At 41.3% G+C, this 17369-nt stretch overlaps 1 long non-coding RNA gene and 1 pseudogene across 1 annotated transcript; both read left to right on the top strand.

The window, feature by feature from the left end:
* Nucleotides 1-8463: 8463 nt before the first annotated feature.
* LOC138988647 (uncharacterized) lies at nucleotides 8464-16209 on the top strand. The gene is made up of 3 exons (XR_011464919.1): nucleotides 8464-8568; nucleotides 9143-9260; nucleotides 14711-16209. It is a non-coding gene; the product is annotated as an uncharacterized lncRNA (long non-coding RNA).
* On the top strand, nucleotides 11869-12821 carry LOC102267754 (large ribosomal subunit protein uL18 pseudogene; annotated as a pseudogene).
* Nucleotides 16210-17369: the final 1160 nt, after the last annotated feature.

Raw genomic sequence — 17369 nt, 5'->3', positions numbered from 1 at the left:
ACGATTAAGTGACGGAACAACAAACTCACCTATGATGCAATATTACGCAGACTAAAAGGAACAAAATCCTAACACACTGCAACATGAGTGAGCCTTAAAAACACCATGCTAAGTCAAAGAAGCTAAACATACAAAAAACAAATATTGACTACGTTTACACCAGGCGCTTAGACTAGGCAAATTCATAGAGATAGAAAATAGAATACTGGGGAAAAAAACTTTTTAAAAAAATGGGATAGTGGTCACTAGGGGCTGACTGGTACAGGAGATGCAGGTTTGATTCCTGAATTAGGAAGATGCCTTGAGGAAGGAATGGCAATCCATTCCAGTATTATTGCCTGGAAAATCCCATGGATGGAGGACCCTGGCAGGCTATAGTCCATGGGGTTGCAAAGAGTCGGAGGAGACTGAGCACACGTGCACACACACATGCGCGTGCAAAGGGCTGGCTGGTAGTTGGGGTTAGAGAGTTATTGTTTAATGGGTACAGTTTCAGTCTGGGATAATGAAAAAGTTCTGAGTGGATAGCAGTGATAGTTGCACAACAGTGTGAACATACATAATGCCACTGATTTGTGCTCTTTAAAATGGTTATAATGGGGCTTCCCTGATGATCCAGTGGTTGAAAATCCACCTGTCAATGCAGGGGGCCCGTGTTCAATCCTTGTATGCCATGGAGCAACTAAGCCCATGCATCCCAACTACTCCAGAGCCCACACTCTGGAGCCTGCAAGCCATAATTACTGAAGCCCTTGAACCTAGAGCCAAGGCTCTACAGTAAGAGAAGCCACCACAATGAAAAGCCCACATATAGCAATGAAGACCCAGTGAAGCCAAAAATAATTAAATAAAAATAAATGAATCTTTTAAATGGTTAACATGGTAAGTTTTCTTATGTATATTTTGTTGCACTTAACTATCCTTCCTCTATCTCCTATTTTTTTCCCACCTAGATGGATATAAATAACACCAAAGATATTATTGACCTTACTTATTACAGAGTCCTGTCTCCATCTGTCTACTCTGGGTTATTAAGCACTGGACAAACATAAACCAGTCTGTAAGCAGACTGGGTGGGGAGGGGGGCAGTTCATGGAGAAAGAGAACCAGGCATGGCTTTCTTGATCTAAGAGAAGCCATTTTTGGCGGAAGACTTTTTTTTTGACCTATGCCTGGGCACAATGCTTTTGACTATGTGGATCACAATAAACTGGAAAATTCTGAAAGAGATGGGAATACCAGACCACCTGATCTGCCTCTTGAGAAACCTGTATGCAGGTCAGGAAGCAACAGTTAGAACTGGACATGGAACAACAGACTGGTTCCAAATAGGAAAAGGAGTACATCAAGGCTGTATATTGTCACCCTGCTTATTTAACTTATATGCAGAGTACATCATGAGAAACACTGAGCTGGAAGAAGCACAAGCTGGAATCAAGATTGCCAGGAGAAATATCAATAACCTCAGATATTCAGATGACACCACCCTTATGACAGAAAGTGAAGAAGAACTAAAAAGCCTCTTGATGAAAGTGAAAGAGGAGAGTGAAAAAGTTGGCTTAAAGCTCAACATTCAGAAAACGAAGATCATGGCATCTGGTCCCATCACTTCATGGGAAATCGATGGGAAAACAGTGGAAACGGTGTCAGACTTTATTTTGGGGGGCTCCAAAATCACTGTAGATGGTGATTGCAGCCATGAAATTAAAAGACGCTTACTTCTTGGAAGGAAAGTTATGACCAACCTAGATAGCATATTAAAAAGCAGAGACATTACTTTGTCAACAAAGGTCCGTCTAGTCGAGGCTATGGTTTTTCCAGTGGTCATGTATGGATGTGAGAGTTGGACTGAGAAGAAAGCTGAGCGCTGAAGAATTGATGCTTTTGAACTGTGGTGTTGGAGAAGACTCTTGAGAGTCCCTTGGACTGCAAGGAGATCCAACCAGTCCATTCTAAAGGAGATCAGTCCTGGGTGTTCATTGGAAGGACTGATGCTGAAGCTCAAACTCCAGTACTTTGGCCATCTGATGCGAAGAGCTGACTCATTGGAAAAGACTCTGGTGCTGGGAAAGATTGAGGGCAGGAGGAAAGGGGGACGACAGAGGATGAGATGGTTGAATGGCATCATCGACTCGATGGACTTGGGTTCGGGTGGACTCCGGAGTTGGTGATGGACAGGGAGGCCTGGCGTGCTGCGGTTCATGGGGTCGCAAAGAGTCGGACACGACTGAGCGACTGAACTGAACTTGCCCTGTTCAAACAGGTCTCAGTAATTAACAATCATTATCATAAGGAAAATGAGGGAATGTGGGAATAAAGGAAAACTAGTCAAGAAACAAAAGTTCAGCCATAAAAAACAGAGTCCTGGTTCCTTCTCAAAGGATATACATAATCTGATACACATCTTTTGAGTTCTATGGGAACTAAGGCCCCCGCCCAGGTGGAGGATGGAATGATGACGTTTCTTTTCTGACCCTTGTGGCTTCACTCACAATGTGTCTCAATTCTGTGTTGAGAATTCTCAGCTAGAACCCCTTCATGAATATGCATACACCACACAAGGCCTTTCATGGATATGCATGTACCCTTCCTTAGCTTAAAACTTCCCCAATTTTGCTGTTCAGGGAGACACTGTTTTAGAAAATATCCCCAGTGTTCTCTGTTCTAACTGCATGTAATAAATCCTTTTTTCTCCCCATCTTTGGCTTGGTTGTGATTTTTAGCTCAACATCCACCAAAAGTAGAACCTAGTTTGTGGTTAACAAGCCTACCCTAGGGTGAAGTGCCTAAACTACCTAAAAGATCACTATGTCTGAGTTGTGGCCTCCCTGTCTTTTATCTTGTGGGAGGCCTGGACAGCCTTTAGCTAAACTGGCAGAAACACATCCCTGATCTGTCTCAAACTTCATATCTACCTGTCTCATTTGCCTTGGCACAGCTTTTAGTTTAAAATACCATTAATACTATCAATCCTTTTAACAATTTGTCCTTCTCAAAATAAAGTATAGCTAACATCCATCACACAAAGTACTCAACCTGCTAAAAATAGTTTCCCTGATCATCAAACTTATAGCTCAAGAGGCTATTCTGGGATATTTAAATAAATGAAGTCAGAAAGAAAGTTACTTAAGAATTTCAAAGAATAAAGGGACAAGTTGCCAAGAATCAATTGTAAAGCAGTAAAGTTGCCAGAATGTTTAATGTTAAAGATACCTTAGGTGTAGCACAAGTTCTTTTCATTTAGCAGAGCATTTTGAGTATTTTAGAAGGAACCTGTTAAATGCCTTTCTCTGACACAATAATTGAATATAGACTTCCCTGGTGGTCCAGTGGTTAAGAATCTGTCTGCCATTGCAGGGGACATAGGTTCGATCCCTGGTCCAGGAAGATTCCACATACCACCAGGCAACTAAGTCTGTGGGCCCAAGAGCCCATGCTCCACAAGAGAAGCCACTACAATGAGAAGCCCACACACTGCACCTAGAGAGTAGCTCCCACTTGCCACAACTAGAGAAAGTCTACACACAGTAATGAAGACTCAGTGCAGCCATAAATAAATATTTTTTAAAAAAATTTTTAATAAATATATTTTGTTCTAAGCAGTTAAGTGTTTGTTTATTTTAAATATACAGTGTTCATAGCCTGCTCACCATAAGACAAAATTCAGTTGGAAATTCATAGTCTTCCCTACCAGGTGTCCAGTGGAGTCCTGTCCTACATTCTGTAGTGGCTTCTGGAATTATCTGTTTCACAAGTAAGCTGCAAGCTCAGATAATGGTGGTTTCTGACTTCCTGGTATCACAGTGAGTAGACCAGGTCCCTTCATTAAATTGATGCTGAGCAGGGCCCAGAGGGACTCCTGGACATGAAGGCCTTTTTGTCCCCCATTTCTTGTCAGCAAGACTCAACCCTCCGTGACCTTCTCTGAGTTCCAAAGGGCAAAACACTTAATGATTAAAGGAGAAGCAGAAGCAAAGCCACATGAGGCAAAACTAAAGGGACCAGAGAGACTCACCAAGATAAGGGGATGAGACCACCTGAGACCCCCCATCTTTTCAGCCACCCCATCCTTTTGAAACTCTGCATAAGAAAGGATGAAAAACTGTTACTGCCTTGATCCTTATCGCATACCCCATCTAACTATATACATAAAACCTCTCCCCCAACCTACCAGGGAGTGAAGGCTAGGGGCGGGGGCAGCAGGCGGGGGGCGGGGGGGCGGGGAGCAGAGTTCTTAAGGCACTAGCCTACTGTGTTTCCCCTTGCCTGGCAAAGTAATAAAGCCACTCCCTCTTTCTCCTCCATAACTCTGTCTCCATATTTCTGTTTGGCATTGGTGCACAGAGAGCCAAGATTTTGGCAACAGAACCAGTGCTCCTTTCTTGAACTCTAAAATTCTAACTCAGGAATAATGGTAATTATTCCATCTCCAGTTCCTACAGTATGTGCCACACTGTGCTAAGTTATTTGGATATCATAATCTATTTAATCTTCATAGCAAACCCATTAGGTAGGTGTTATTTTCCAATTTTAAAGATGAGAAAACAGACCTGATGGGGTTAAAGAGCTTGGTCAAGGTCACATAACTTTTAAAACTCCGATTTCAAAGTGACCTCCTATAACTACACCGCTGCTTTCTTTAAGCTCATGTTCTTTGTAAAGCCTCATTAGAGTGAAAATGTTAGTCGCTCAGTTGTGTCCAACTCTTTGGAATCCCATGGACTGTAGTCCACCAGGCTCATCTATCCATGGAATTCTCCAGGCAAGAATACTGGAGTGGGTTGTCATTTCCTTCTCCGGGGGCTCTTCCAAACGTAGGGATCAAACCCATGTCTCCTGTATTGCAGGCAGATTCTTTACCATCTGAGCCACCAGGAAGCATTGGAGTAAATATGCAAAATAAAAGAATTGTTGTTTTTCAGTCACTAAGTTGTGTAGGACTCTTTTCTCAACCCCATGGACTGCAGGACTCCAGGCTACAAAAGATTAAGAGAAATTAATTCATCTAGAGTCATTCACTATAGACCTTTTGGAAGACTTTCCTTACTTTCAGTGTTTTTCTTGCCTGGAGAATCCCATAGATAGAGGAGCCTGGTAGGCTACAGTCCATGGGGTCACAAAGAGTCAGACACAACTAAGAGACTTTCACTCACTCACTTTTTAATATTCGGTTAAACCAGCCTTTCCCAAGCTGCATGCCATGAGATATTGAGGTTAATAATGTCATTTTACAGGCTCTGAGAAAGCCTAAGATAAACCTGTTTAAACATTGTTTAATTTTAAGTACAAATGGAGATACAACAAGCATAAGTATGAAGAGTAGTATAGCACAATTTCCCTGAAGGAGGAAATGGCAACACACTCCAGTATTCATGCCTGGGAAATCCATGGACAGAGGAGCCTGGTGGGCTACAGTCCATGAAGTCGCAAAGAGTTGGACACGACTGAAGCGACTTAGCAGTAGCAGCAGCAGAGCATCTGAGCACGTAGCACAATTTAGCCTCTCAATTTTTTTTCCCCCTTAAGCATTTTTCTAATCATAACACTCTTCTGATATAGAAACTACCATTACAGTTCACTTCTAACTCCAAATTGGCTGAAATCCTAGCGTCCTTCCTCACTCTATCATACTGTCTGCTTACATAGTAGCACTATGCTCTCACTCTGAAGTCCTTCCCCAAAGTCTCACTCTTTTCCCTTATTTGGGCTGATTACTCTTATGCATACGTCCTGCAGTATCATCAATCCCAACTCTTTCCCTCTTTATAATCTTAAAATGCTGGATACACTTACACAGATTTCTCCAGGCCACCAAGCTGATACCATCAGGAAAATTTAACCCCTTCATCTAGTTCCCTTGGTCACTGATAATTCTCCTGACGTGACTCACAATCTCCTTACCTAATAAACTCCACCCTCTCCTCAACTAGCCCCAGATTCAGCCGCCTTCCACCTCTAGCAGCTGACATTCCAACTCCACCCCAAAGTCCAGCCTGTTGGTCTGGTCCACTTAGGACAGAAACATGACTCTGACCTGCTCAGTCCAGTTTGGCTCTGGCTTGTCCTGTTCCTGAGTACAGAGGGACCCCGCCCCCCCCGAAGCAGGGAGCTATCCTGCCATAGTAGCAGCTGGCATCTCTCATCTACAAATTGCTAAACTCTTTTTATCATTTTTCATTTAAAGTATCAAATTCATCAGGACTCAGTGTATCCTATGCTGGTTTCCCTTCAGCTAAATACAGCTCCTTTGTCTCAGGACAGAATGCTCTTTGCTTCTTGCTTTAAGACTCAAGGACAATGATTTTAAAAGGCCCTGGGCCCCATGATAATGATTCGCTTTTCAGATTTCCTGATTGAAGAGGAATCTGAAGTGTGAATATTTATAATTTGATAAAGAATCAGTGTTACTATAAACAGTGTTATTATGAACAATTTTATGTGGCATTCTGCCCAGGCATGGCTTCACAACTAAAGGACAACCATTTATTTTCTTGTGGACATGCAGCAAATGTTCAAATGCAATGTGAGTTCAAATTCTAAATATATCACAGACGATTACAGTTTGACACTCGAACACCAGCAGTGCAAACCCTAACTCAGAGGAGAATGACTAACAAGTTTTCCTGGCACTGGCACAGGAATCCATCCCCAAGGCCAAAGGCAGCAGCAATAGCAACAGCAGGCTGAAACAAGAGAAGGGATGACTTGAGTTCACTGAAAGCATCAGAGTTTCTCTTTCAGGCAAGACAAAGACAAGTCTGAAAAAAAGGGTAACCAGAAGTTTCCACTATGGAGGTACTATGAAACGAAACCATGATATGTACTTTATGTATTCTTGAAATGCTTTGAAAGAATTGGGTACCTGCAAAGAGTAAAAATGTGCTTAATAAGTCATTCTTCAGAACTGGATGACAGGCCCTTTAGGAATACTATTTAGTCTATTAAATATGGTTATATTGTGTGCCATTTCCACTGAAGGCAAAGTTTACTTTTGAAAAAAAAACAATGACCTTAAAGATCTCAACCTAATATCCTTACTTGGTTCAATGGTCTGTGACAGTGAGCAGAGCTTGGGATATCTTGTTTTTATTCCAATAATATTAGCACTTGGAAGAAGTCAGGAAGTAGTAGCATACTTGTCTTTGGCATATCATCTTACCCCTAAATGAGATGAGACCCAGGGCCCCAAGAAGGCCCTACCATGCTAAAAGTTCTCTTCCAATCATTTAGAATGTCAGTGGAGTGACATTTACTTCTCTAAAAGTAAAATCCTCTTCCACACCAGAGAGGATACAGTGGCAATTGGCATCTCCATGTAAATGAACAGAAAGTAAAATTACATGATGGAGTGGAAGTTCATGAATGAGCACCCCACCACCCCACCTTCCTCAATCACAAGCACACACCACTCAGGCTTTATTTTCAGATTCCTTATGTGAGTGCCTTTCTCTAAAATCTTCAATGGAATTTCCTAAAGCACTGCAATATTTGAGAGTTGCTGGTACTTGTGAATCAAGGCTGGGCACTTGCCCTGCCTGCCTCTCTCTCTTGACTAAAGGAGTGGTTGCCGGTAGCAGAGCCGTCATGTCAGAACTACAAGAGGGAACACAGTATAATGAAGCAGTAATAATTACAACTGTGATCCTGTAGCAGAAAAGACATGGACAAACAGAAGTAGAATTCCAGAAACAAATCCTAGTATGAGAATTCAGTATAGGATACATGGCATTTCATGATAGTGCGGGAGGGATGGTGTTGGGATATTAGCTAACCTTTTGGGAAGAAAATTTTAGATCACTACTTCAAACCTTATGCAAGAATATATTCCTGATAAATCAAATACTGGAGTATTCTTGCCTGGAGAATTCCATGGACAGAGGAGCCTTGAGGGCTACAGTCCATGGGGTCATAAAAAGTCAGACACAACTGAATGACTAACACTTTCACACTTTCAGGGTATGCTAAGTGGTGGTGTTTGGTAGGTTAGTTGTATTAAATGCATTTTGACTTATGATATTTTCAACTTACGATAGGTTTATTGAGACATAACCCCATCACGGGCCAAGGAAGATCACAATCCAGTTGTTCCAGCACCATTTGTTGTAAGGACTCCTTTTCTCATTGAGTTGCTTTGATGCATTGTCTACCTTGTAGGACTGATGTGACACATAAATAAGATGGTTACTATAAAATGTACATTGCCTGACACATAGCAATTGCTCAAGGAAATTAGAGATAGTTGTCGCTGTGCCTGAGATTTTTCCCAGTTGTCCCAGAGTTGGTGATTAGGGCCTACAGGTGAGAACAAAAGAGTACGAACTAACCTACGCCCTTAAGAAAATTGCCAGTAACTGGAGCCAGGCACCTCCCCAAGAGAGTAGACAGAAAACAGCCTAGACATTTGCAGCCTCCTCCTCACTCCAGCTCTCCAGGCCTCTCTGTAAAGTGAGGAGGAGCAAAGAGCACACAGTGACTGACTTTCTGGGCAATGCAGAATTACTTCATGATGAGGAGAGACTTCCTCCTCCCAGTAGAAGAGGGACAGAAGGTGCTGTCTCTCCAGGGAAAGTAAGTGAGAAGGGAGACCCATGTAAAGACTGGAGGGTGGTCCGTGAGGAGGAAAGACCTCCACTCCATGCCTTAGTTGGCTATTTGCTGAAGCAGCATGCTAGCCAATTTTCCCCTTTGAACAAAGGAGGGCAAATATGAACAAAAGAAAAGAAAAGAGAGCAAGCAGGAAGTGGTATGGTGTGACAAGGAAGCAGGTATTTCCCCTGGATTTACTGCACTTTGAAATAGGCGGTTGAACTTGGACCGTTTCACCAGACCTCACACATAAAGGCTGTTGGCTGGGAAATAGCCATGTAACAAGAGGCAGCAGTGGAGAAGGAAGGTCGAGCTTGAGCTGGGACCACCCCTCCCAACCCCCACAATCAGGGACTGGAGGGTCCTCTGAGGACATCTCTACTAAGCATGTGCCACACAGTGGTTAGTAACACACAGGCCCATCAGCATAGACTAAAGAAACTGGGACGATTGACAGAGAGCCTTATAGACACACTCAGGCAAGTATAAAACCTTTTGATTTAAGATTTTGATTACTTGCAGCTAAAAGTATCTTAATACACTTCTTTCTCTGTAGACCCAATTTCTCTCTCTTCATGAACTGGCTGCTGGGAGCTCTGAATGCACATGTTTCAAGCCCAGCCCCATGCAAGGATGAAAACTGAAGACCTTCAGTTCTACTATAAAATTGCCAGGTAAGAGAACCTAATTGGTCCAGCTTGGTCAAAGCTGGTTCAGTCAAATATACCTGGGAATTTGTTGTTTTAGCTGCCAAGTTATGTCTGACTCTTTTGCAACCACATGGACTGTAGCCCACCAGGCTCCTATGTCCATGGGATTTCCCAGACGAGAATACTGGAGTGGGTTGCCATATCCATCTTCAGGGAATCTTTCTGACCCAGGGACCAAATCTGAGTCTCCTGCACTGGCAGGCAGATTCTTTACCACTGAGCCACCACGGAAACCGCACACCTGGGAATATAGGGTCACTAATTCCAGTCTCAGAGAACTGTCATTATGAGCTAGAAAGGCACCCCCCAAGATGTCTTACAGGGCTGATGTAGTGAAAGAAAATGTGTTGCAGAATTCTAGAGCACTGAGGAATCCAGATAGGCTTGGGAGGGCTTTGAAATAAACATACACAGGGGAGGGCATGCACTTCACTTTCCAGAGAGCTTCACAAGGTAACATGCAGGGACCATGGGGTTGAGAAGGGCAGAGGGAACTGGATCTGCGAGGAGTTAAGAGAGGTCATTGATTGCCAGAAGGAGAGTGAGAGAGGTCATGTCATCTATAATGTGACCACCCTTTACAGCAACCCATATATCTTTGGTAGAATCATGAGCTACTTGGTGTGATGGGATTTCCAGTGGGCACCTAAAAAGGGAATGCAACATCATATCTAGGTATGACCTAAGGCAGGAACCTAAGAGCAATTAAACCGCTAAAAGAGTAGGGTAGTCTTTTAAGTGGGCTTACCTGGTGGCTCAGTGGTAAAGAATCCACCTGCCAATGCAGGAAACACAGGTTCAATCCCTGGATCAGGAAGATTCCCTGGAGAAGGACATGGCAACCCACTCCAGTATTCCTGCATGGGAAATCCAATGGACACAGGAGCCTGGTGGGCTACAGTCCATGGGGTTACAAGAGTCACATACGACTTAGCGACTAAAGAACAACAACAAACTACAAATTAGAGTTCTGATCCTTCTCAGTCTGGGGCTTTTGTGCTTTATCTGCAGTTGGTCTGGTGAAATGGAGCAATAAAGAGTTTCAAAACTCTTAGATGTTCCTTAGATTCTAAGGCTTCTAGTCTGTATTTGCTTCTTTGAAGTCAAATCTCCCTGGAACCTTATTATAATGGGCTGTTTCCTTACCATACTGATTCATATACCTTGAAGCTTTGAAGCTGTTCCGTGGTGGGAACAAGAATTTCTGTGACCTCAAGCCCACATTAAGACAAATCTGACTTTGAGGTAGAATGGGAGAAGTGGCAAGTACTATGAGAAAAGCTGTCAAAAACAGAATGAATAATTTGAAATATTACTAAAGGCTTTTGCTGTTTCAGTTCTACAGCATTAAGATTGGAAAGAGCGAGGGGCAGTTTTTCTGAGGAAGGAAATGCAGGATAGCCTGTGAGACTCCTCGGCCTGTTAAAAAGCCTAGAAAAGAATTCATGGTAATTTACCAGTATCATCATTATAGTGCCTCTATTTAATTTTAAACAAAAGTTTGTGTCGTCTTCTGTGTTAAGGAAAAGTGAGAATTTAGTTCAATTGGCATTGAATTGTGACAGTTTGCCAACTGTGGAACGATTTTCTCTATCTGCCTGCCATCCCTTCTCTTCATCACTCTGACCGTAGGAGTGGACATAACTCAAGCCGAATCACTCACAGCACTTCCTCCCACTGGGCCACAAAGACTGAACCAGAGCTAGCCAGATGACCACATGACCGTGCACAAGGCACTCTTCCCAGAGATGTATCTCATGTTGTATCTCATGTAGTCAGTGGCAAAGTTTCTTCTCTCTCTTGAAAATGTGGAACGTTTACCTAAGCCCTATTTTCCTGGAAAACTTAAGATGGAAAACTTAAGAAATCCCCCGCACCCTCTCATGTTCCAGCTTACTGCAAAGAACATGTAACTTAAATAAGATTCACAGTGACCTCCTTGTTACCTACAGTAAGTCCAGACACAACCTTTCCAAATTCCCATTCATGTCCTCCTAAGTGATAATCTGAAACTTAGCTACACACAAATATTTGCCGTTCAGACTGACTAAGACCCCTTGATCACAACAACAATTCCAACTACAATCACCCCACCTATAAGCTGTCACCCTATAAAAGTCTCCAGGCAAAAGTGCTTGCCCTGATGCAGTGAACTAAATAAAACCAGTTTGCTTATTTGTTTGGTTTTGGTCTTTGACAGGCTCTGGAATTGTAAGAATGTGTTCTCAAGGTTCCATTAGCCATATTCACACCCGTGGAAAGATGTCTGAAGGAAGGAGGCTACTACTCAGAAAAAAGTAGAAACTAGGTTGTCTGGGCAAAAGGCATCACATTCCGGGTTCTAAGCCTGTATGCCTAGAGCTGCCCTGCTCTCGCTGCCCCCAGTATTTATCCCTTCATCTCCTTCTTTGCAAAGGTTATTTTGATATTGGTTTCTGTCACTTGCAACTTGAGTATCTCTGACTAATAAATCTACCACATTTAAAACTGACTTTCTGCTTTTTCCCCCCTGGAGCCATGCTGGTTCTGCAGCTCTGTGGCAAGCTGCGGAGTTGGGGTTCTGTTCCACAGGATGCGGTTTGTTAAAGTTGTCAAGAACAAGGTCTACTTCAAGAGATACCAAATGAAATTCAGAAGAAGCAAGAGGGAAAAACTGACTACTATGCTCGGAAACGATTGGTAATCCAAGATAAAAATAAGTACAACACACCTAAATACAGAATGATTGTTCGTGTAATGAACAGAGATATCATTTGTCAGATTGCTTATGCCCGTATAGAAGGAGAAATGATAGTTTGTTGAGCTTATGCTCACGAACTCCCAAAATATGGTGTGAAGGTTGGCCTGACAAATTATGCTGCAGCATATTGTACTGGCCTGCTGCTGGCCCACAGGCTTCTTAATAGGTTTGTTATGGACAAAATTTACGAAGGCCAAGTCGAGGTGACTGGAGATGAATACAGTGTGGAAAGCATTGATGGTCAACTTGGTGCCTTCACCTGTTACTTGGATGCAGGACTTGCCAGAACTACTACCGGGAATAAAGTTTTTGGGGCCCTAAGGGAGGTGTCGATGGAGGCTTGTCTATCCCTCACAGTACCAAACGGTTCCCTGGTTATGATTCAGAAAGCAAAGAGTTCAGTGCTGAGGTACACCGAAAGCACATCATGGGGCAAAACGTTGCAGATTACACGCGTTACCTGATTGAAGAAGATGAAGATGCTTACAAGAAACAATTCTTTCAGTACATACAGAACAATGTAACTCCAGACATGATGGAGGAGATGTATAAGAAAGCTCATGCTGCAATAGGAGAGAATCCAGTGTATGAGAAGAAGCCTAAGAAAAAAGTTAAAAAGAAGAGGTGGAACCATCCCAAAATGTTACTTGCCCAGAAGAAAGATCGGGTAGCTCAGAAGAAGGCAAGCTTCCTTAGAGCTCAAGAATGAGCTGCTGAGAGTTAAACCAAACCACAATTTTCCATCAAGATTTTTCAGATAAGACAATAATAAACTTATTGAACAAGCAAAAAAATAAATAAATAAAACCGACCTTCTAAATGCAGTAAATATCTTCATGTAAATATTCCTGGGATTAAAATTCACTTTAAAGGGAGTTCCCTGGTGGCCTAGTGGTTAGGATTTCAGGTTTGCACTGCTGTGGCCCAGGTTTAATCCCTGGTCAGGAAACTGATATCCTACAAGCTGCTCGGCACAGCCAAAAAGAAAAAAAAGATTCACTCTGATGACTTACCAATGATAAAAACCCCTTCATATGGATGCTAACCAGACTTACTAGGGTGATCATTTTGCAATATGTAAAAATAACAAATCATTATGTTGTACACCTAAAAGAATATAATGTGTCAATATAATATACCTCCAAAAATAAAACCCTTCATGACATCTATTTTTAAATGGCTTCATGAAATTTCACTGTAGAGAATGGAAGAGAAACAGAATAGTATATACATACATACATATATATATATATATATATATATATATATATATATATATATAATTTTTTGGCCATGCCCTGTGGCTTGCAGGATCTCGGTTCCCAGACCAGGAAATTAACTTGGGTGATAGCAGTTAAAAGTGCCAAATCCTAACCCACTGGACCACCAGGGAACTCCCTGTAGTTAGTATTTTTAAAATGCAGAGACAGAACATAAATGTTGTGTCACAAAAAAAAATACTGCTCCAACATGTAGTGATTGCAAAGGCATAATACCTGAAATGGACAAGATTTACAAATACTGGTCATACTTGGAAATGTAAAGCAAATCTTTACAATATCTGGTACATGCATGCTGAGTCGCTTAGGTCGTGTCTGACTGTTTGTAACCTGTAGCCTACCAGGCTCCTCTGTCCATGGGATTCTCCAGGCAAGAATACTAGAATGGGTTGCCATTTCCTTCTCCAGGGTATCTTCCTGCCCCAGGGATCAAACTTGCACCTTTTGCATCTCCTGCATCACAGGTGTGTTCTCTATACCACTAGCGCCACCTGGGAACAATGTCTGAAGTCAATTCAAATTTTCCAAATTCTCAAAAGATTGATAAAAACCAGATGATGCAAAAAGAAAATCTTTATAGCAAAGTTACTTATGGCAAGCACAAGAAAAGGATCTGTTGACAACTCCAGAGCCTGTCTTGAAGTGGTGCTATATAAAATGCTTCTCACAAAAAATGTAACTGCTCTTAGGATGTATCTGCTTTTTTTGCAGAGAGGCTACTTGCCGCTATTATTCATAAAACAAAGTGTAATTATTGTTTTCTTTTTTGCATTACACACCACATAAACTGAATCTTGATTTAGTATTTTTCCGATTAGCATTCTAATGAAAAATGATTTAGAGGTATTTATTGTAAGTAGTTTGGCCAGCTTGAGTTTTTTCACTAATAGCACTGGTAACCTGGAAAAACATAAGCAAAGCTTTTTTCAATTGTTTTATCTATCATAGAAAGGAGTGTTTGGTATGATAAAATATTACCTGCTTTATGCTTTTTTTTTTTTTTTTTTTTTTTTTTGCTTTATGCTTTTTAAACCTGAAGATACACATTCATAGACAACACTAAATTTTAACAAATGTTTAATTTATATACACTTAAGGACCTAAAAGTAAATTCTGTTTTTCCATATTTTTTACATTTACCAGAAGTAAAACTTTTCTTTAAAAGTCAAAAACTTAGGAAATAATTGTATCTAGGCTGAATAGAGAAAATGGGTCTATGTGAAACTCAAATTTTCAAAAAATAAATATATTTTACAGGGAAACGGAAATAGCTAAAAGGAATTATCAGAATTCTACACTTAGGAGCCCATCCTCCCACTAACAGCCAAGAAATGGGGAAAAGAGTTATGTGGATACCGTGAAATAGGAAAACAGACACCTTTGTTCTATTCCAGATGGACAGACGGTGATGGTGGAACTCTTACTATTTATACCTCTTGTACATGACTGCTGCTGCTGCTGCTACTAAGTCGCTTCAGTCGTGTCCGATTCTGTGCGACCCCATAGACCGCAGCCCACCAGGCTCCCCCGTCCCTGGGATTCTCCAGGCAAGAACATTGGAGTGGGTTGCCATTTCCTTCTTCAGTGCATGAAAGTGAAAAGTGAAAGTGAAGCCCACGTCCCTGGGATTCTCCAGGCAAGAACACTGGAGTGGGTTGCCATTGGATAAATCAAACATGGAGAGAATATACTGTATCTTGATTGAGGTGGTGGTTGCGTCTTCTGTGGTTTCGTGAGTGTATACATGTGTTAAAATTCATCAAATTCATATGGTTTAAACCCTTGCATTTTTTGTTGGTAAATTATATCTCATCTTTTAAAAATACTACATACAGAGGCCTAGCACATTGTCTGACACTCAATACATGTAGTTGCTTAAAAATAAATAAATAAAAGAAGCAAAGATCTACTAAGCACATGTTATCCCATGCTCAGTCACTTCAGTCATATTCAACTCTTTGCGACCCCATGGGGGTCCCAAAGAGTCCCCATGGGACTTTTCAGGTGAGAATACTGGAGTGGGTTGCCATGCTCTCACAAATTCTTTACTGCTGAGTCACCCAGGAAGCCCAATAATGCTGTTTGGGTCAATTTAAAATTCTCCAGAAATCTATTGTCTGTAATATTTTACAATGTGTTATAATTACCTAAGATTCAGTTGTACATATAAGAAATGTCTGCCTTTCTCAAAAGAAAACCTCAAACATCTCTGTCTGTACATAATGAAAAGTAATATATATTGTTTCCTCTTTATCTCTATTTTTAAGTTTTTCCACAGTGAAAATACATCTTTTGTGTTTTAATAACGGCAGGAGAGGTGTGGTTTCAAGACTTGAGCTCAAACTAGGATAAACTCATTTTTCCCTCAGGAGGCACATGGCACAAAAGCTGCATGTAGAGGGGATAGGCAGCCAGGGACATTTGATGAATGGGAATACGTCTGGAAGAAATATTAGATCATCATTCCAAATTTCATATGAATTTTAATAAATTAACTATCATAATCTGACCTCACAATTGAAATATGTGGATTTAGAGCACAGAAGTTTATCATCCTTACCAGAAAAGGGAGATCTGAGATGATTTTTTGTTGTTGTTTTTGCTATATGACATTTCTAAATGTTTGGCCACTTGTAGGCCTTTGTAAAACACTGTTACTTCTCCCACCACTATCTACATGTGAAAATTTTACATGGAAAGATCTTATCAAGAGGTCCTGTTACGGGATATACAGCTTTTGTTTTTTCTGCTCAGCATTCATTCCTTAAAGTACTCCTCTGATCTTCCTCATTCTGGAGACTGCTAACTGTGGGATCCTTCCCCTGACCAGAGGGATGGGCACATCTCAGTAAGAAGCCAAGCAGACTCCTACCAGGGAACTTCACTGTTGATATTAAGCACACAGGGGTTGGACCTGATCATCTGCCTAAAGAGGTGGCACACGTGTTTCTATGACTAAGATCTGGACTTTCTGGTTCAAGGTTTCACAAGGCTGGGTGTGCATTTCCTACTTCTAAATTATGAGCTAGCCATAAGCTATTAATAAATTCTTGGTTTACTTAGCCAAAGTTTTATTTTGTGTTTCTTGCAATGGAATCCTGAAAGATTAAGGGAATTCCTTCTATGTTATCTCAAAATACAGTCACCCCTCTGTATCCTCAGGGAATTGGTTCTCTGAGGACACTTCCCTGCTTCCCCCAACTCCCCCCCCAAAAAATCTGTAGATGCTTAGGTAGCTTATACAAACTTATATAGCATTTGCATAAAACCTATACACAGCCTTCTGTATACTTTAAATCATCTCTAGATTACTTATAATAGCTAACACGATGTAAATGCTATGTGAAGAGTTGCCAGTGCGAATTCAAGTTTTGCTTTTGGGAACTTTCTGGGATTTTTTTTCCCCCAAATATTTGTGTTCTATGGTGACTCTATAGATGCCCGAACTGCAGATAAAGAGGGCTGACTATAAACAAAACTGGTGAGAAGGGAAGAAAGGTTGTGTAATGGAAAAAGCTCAGGGCACTGAGCCTTAGATAAATCATTTAATAAAAATGTCTGAGTTTCAGTCCCCTAATCTGTAAAATGGGGATCCTTTGGAGGCAAGACACAGAATCTCCACTTAAACGATCTGAATCACAAAAGAGGTTTACTAAAGGAAGGCTGTGATAACCAAAAGAATCAAAGGAAAAGACAAGTCTAGGTAGGTCTTTTTCTGTCTCTCTTCTCTATTTCTCTTAGCATATCAACTTTAGTCTCTCCTAAACCAGCAAAAAGTCAGTTTTCATTCCAATTCCAAAGAAGGGCAATGTCAAGGAATGTTTACAATACAATTCACTCAGTTGACATTCTATCAAGGACATGCTCAAAATCCTTCAAGCTAGGCTTCAGCAGGATGTGAACTGAGAACTTCAAGATGTACAAGCTGAGTTTCAAAGAGGCAGAGGAACAAGAGATCAAATTGTCAACATTTGTTGGATCACGGATAAAGCAAAGGACTTCCAGAAAAACATCTACTTCTGCTTCAATGACTACGCTAAAGCCTTGTACTAT

The sequence above is a fragment of the Bos mutus genome, chromosome 7, assembly GCF_027580195.1.
Source record: "Bos mutus isolate GX-2022 chromosome 7, NWIPB_WYAK_1.1, whole genome shotgun sequence".
NCBI classification, from domain to species: Eukaryota; Metazoa; Chordata; class Mammalia; order Artiodactyla; family Bovidae; genus Bos; species Bos mutus.
This window is presented reverse-complemented; position numbering and strand designations above follow the sequence as displayed.